This window comes from Salvelinus alpinus, chromosome 31, assembly GCF_045679555.1.
Source record: "Salvelinus alpinus chromosome 31, SLU_Salpinus.1, whole genome shotgun sequence".
Classification (NCBI taxonomy): domain Eukaryota; kingdom Metazoa; phylum Chordata; class Actinopteri; order Salmoniformes; family Salmonidae; genus Salvelinus; species Salvelinus alpinus.
The window spans coordinates 41,223,508-41,228,111 of NC_092116.1; positions in this window are offsets into that span (position 1 = coordinate 41,223,508).

The following is a 4,604-nucleotide window of genomic DNA, read 5'->3' on the forward strand; positions in this document are numbered from 1 at the left end:
CGTCTTACTTTTACCTTTAGTTATTTATTTTGTCTATACTTTCTTACCTTTTCTCTATATTCTTATTGTTTGATCCTATGGTCAATTTACTAGTGAGTCAAGCCTCAGTATCTTTTACACCCCTCTCTGCCCTTCAGACTATTCCTAGACCGTAATTTCTGTGACCACAGAGTGACTAGCACCTGTTTTTTCCCCTTACTCCGTTTACACTGTTTATGAATTCTTAATGTGTCCTGGATTTTACCTATTTATCACTCTTTATCCTAGCTAACTTAGATTCGTTTTAACGTTATAGTACAATTTCAGTTTATTGGCGATTCTGTTTTCTCTTTTGTTACCCACTTCCTATTCGTATTATACTATTCGGTTAACGCCTTTTTAAGTATTTTTATTTATTATTTGTTTTGACACCTTTTTGTTATTCTTACCGCGGTCTCTTACCATTTTATCACATCAGTGTTTTTATCCTTGCTTATAACTTATTGTACTTCGATGTTTCTTAACTTCTTTCCCTCTGCCTAATAGCAGTTAACGGCACCCTTCATCAACTCTACTCTGTCACAGGAGAGCTGCGCGCTCCCTTTTCTGGACGTTCTGCCTACACACACACAACTTGTCTTTCCTTCCTAATGTTCTATTTTTACACAGATCCACTCATTTCTTACAACATTCTCATTCATCCTTTTTATTTTTCATCTGTTCATTCAATCCCTTTGTTTTTACCTCAAAACAACTTAGTCTTTCTTTATTGACTTAATTCACTTCCTCCTACATAAGCCTAGACTGCTAAGATTTCTACAATATGACGAGACTACTGTCTAATCGGATCAGCTTGTCTTCATATCCTATTCACCCCCCCAATACTGATCTTTTCTTCTATTATTAGAGTAGTATTGTGGCGTGACCTACTGAATTACAAAACCCTGTTAGCTAGACAGAGCGGTTTTTTTATTCGCAGGATTTCTTTTGCATTTGAACGCCGCACAATCGGGCCAACGTTTTTCCTGCACCTAAATATTTCACCCGTACAGTCCTCCTTTCAGAGCGGAAACTATGAATATTTATTTAACTACTGATTTATGTTTTGACCGTATAAGTTACTTTTGCAGTTGAACGCCGCACAATCGGGCTAACGTTCTTCCTGCCTTCTAAATATTCATCCGTTCAGTCCCCCGTTCTGGGGCGGTAACCATGAAATATTTATTTAACTACTAAATATTCACCAACAGACCCTTCTGCCGTGACGTGAATATCCCACCCAAGCAGACCTCTTTAAAAATGTTCCTTTTTTAAAGAGCGGTATCGTGGCTTCCTAACTACTTATTTATGCAGTTCTCTGTTATCTTTAGAGCCGTTATTCATAAGTAACCTGTCCAAGCATTCCTTCTACTAAGTTTATTGAAGAGGTATCACAGGATTTTCAACCTACATTATCTGTTTTGACCGTATGAGCTGTCCCTTATTATAACCAGCCATCTCAGCCAGATGCGCAAACAACCGCATCATTTAAGCTACACATTCGAACGGTCTGATCTGAACGAGCGCATGCATGCCCACTCTACATCTAACACAAGCAAAGTTCACAGCACCTATTCACTCAGTCTCTATACATGCGCATACATTTATATTTAATACAATTCCCCAAATTACACATACATGCAAATTCATTGAATTTAAAAGTTCTTTTGTATTTACTGGTTTCATTTTAGGAAATTTGAAAGAGAGACTTACGTGGCGCCCCTCTCGCTGAGACAGTATCTCTGAAGCAATCTTACACAAACATTTCAACTATTGTAAGAACTTGCTTACCTTCCTATAGTTGGGCGGCCACCCTTGTTTGTCAGATTGTCCAAAGAAACTATCTCCAGCCCTGAACGCCATTCCTCAGTCCCTGTCCCTCCTGGCTGGCTCGCCAAATTTGTCGTGGAAAATCATTTCAAATACAACGCTTATCAGAACTTGTAAAATCAAACATGCTTTTTATTACAATTGTATAGCCAGCTGGAATGTCCCCGCGGAACACACCCTTTCTCAGAACTCCAGCTACTCTATTTATACACACATAGTATTATGTCCATCCCTTATGCAAATGACCTTTCATTTCTTAAATCTTTCACCACCATTATCTTTTAGTTCAAGCTTCCTACTGGTTCATGCCCTATAACGCCCATATCTGTTTTCAGTTAGATTATAATGGTGGCTGGACCCTCTATCTTTTTAGTTTGTCAGCATAATGTCTCACTTCCCTTCATTAATGTGTCAATGTACTCCCTGTTCAGCTTGCCTTTATTGGAATCAGCAGATTCTGTCCTATAGGTTTTTAGAAGCAGCTGACCATGGGTCCCTCTATCTTTAGTGTGTCAGCATAATGTGTCAATGTACTCTTTGTTTTGTTTGCCTTTATTGGAATCAGCAGACTCTACCCTATAGACCTTCTTTTTAGAAGCAGCTGACTATGAATCTCTTTATCATTAGTGTCAGGTCAGCAGACCACGTGTCTCTCCCTTTCATTAGTGTCAGGTCAGCAGACCATGTGTCTCCCTTTCATTACTGTGATCTATTTTTAATGTTCAGCCATTTTATACATCTATGTGCTGTCCTATACATCTCATTTACTCCTACAGGGGCAATGCAAATAGTCTGGGTAGCCATTTGATTAGCTGTTCAGGAGTCTTATGGCTTGGGGGTAGAAGCTGTTGAGAAGCCTTTTGGACCTAGACTTGGCGCTCCGGTACCGCTTGCCATGTGGTAGCAGAGAGAACAGTCTATAACTTGGGTGGCTGAAGTCTTTGACCATTTTTAGGGCCTTCCTCTGACACCGCCTGGTATAGAGGTCCTGGATGGCAGGAAGCTTAGCCCCAGTGATGTACCGGGCCGTACCCACTACCCCCACCTTAGGGTTCTTGGGCACAGGGACTATGGTGGTCTGCTTGAAACATGTTGGTATTACAGACTCAGACAGGGACATGTTGAAAATGTTGAATTGAATTTTGAGAATGTCAGTGAAGACACGTGCCAGTTGGTCAGTGCATGCTCTGAGTACACGTCCTGGTAATCAGTCTGGCTTTGCGGCCTTGTGAATGTTGACCTGTTTAAAGGTCTTACTCACATCGGCTACGGAGAGCGTGAGCACACAGTCGTCCGGAACAGCTGATGCTCTCATGCATGCCTCAGTGTTGCTTGCCTCGATGCGAGCATAGAAGTTATTTAGCTCGTCTGGTAGGCTCGTGTCACTGGGCAGCTCTCGGGTGTGCTTCCCTTTGTAGTCTGTAATGGTTTGCAAGCCCTGCCACATCTGACGAGCGTTAGAGCCGGTGTAGTACGATTCAATCTTAGTCCTGTTGTCGTAAGAACGGTTGAGTTCCACATATTTATTGCAAAGTGAAACTTAAATTTAAAAACAATAAATCTAATAAATCTAATAAAAGAACAAGTAAACGTGATGCACAAACACAAAACAATATCCCACAAACACGGGTGGGAGAAATATCTACTTAAATATGATCCCCAATTAGAGACAACGAATACCAGCTTCCTGTAATTGGGAATCATACAAAACACCAACATAGAAAATATAAACTAGAACACAACGTAGAAATTATAAACAGGGCTCTCTATGGTCAGGGCGTGACACTTGTATTGACGTTTTGCCTGTTTGATGGTTTTGTCGGAGGGCAGCGGGAGTCCCGCTCCTTGAAAGCGGAAGATGTTGCTGCTGTTCCAGTTAATCATGTCGTCGTTCAGCCACGACTCGGTGAAACATAAGATATCACAGTTTTTTTATTTCCCGTTTGGTAGGATATACGTGCTTTAATTTCGTCCCATTTATTTCCCAGTGATTGAACGTTAGCCAATCACAAAGGAAGGCAGATTAGCCACTCGTCGCCTGATCCTCACACGGCACCCTGATCTCTTTCCACGAAATCTCAGTTTCTTTCTCCAGCGAATGACAGAGATGAGCCTGTACAGGTGTCTGTAGTATCTCCCACCCATCCGACTCATTGAAGAAAAAGTATTTGTCTAATCTGAGGTGAGTAATCTCTGTTCTGATGTCCAGAAGCTCTTTTCGGTCATAAGAGACGGTAGCAGCAACTTTATGTACAAAATGAGTTACAAACAATGTGAAAAAACAAACCAATAAAACGACAGCCCTCATCTCTGGTTTATAGACACACTTTCATAAAGACTAATAGCTTATAACAGGTTCATCTGTACAAACAATAGTACACAAGTATAAACACCATGGGACAACGCAGCCGTCATACCGCTCAGGAAGGAGATGCATTCTGTCTCCTAGAGATGAACGTACTTTGGTGCGAAAAGTGCAAATCAATCCCAGAACAACAGCAAAGGACCTTGTGAAGATGCTGGAGGAAACAGGTACAGAAGCATCTATATCCACAGTAAAACGAGTCCTATATCGACATAACCTGAAAGTCTGCTCAGCAAGGAAGAAGCCACTGCTCCAAAACCACCATAAAAAAGCCAGACTACAGTTTGCAACTGCACATGTGTACAAAGATCGTACTTTTTGGAGAAATGTGCTCTTGTGTGATGAAACAAAAATAGAACTGTTTGGCCATAATGGCCATCGTTATGTCTGG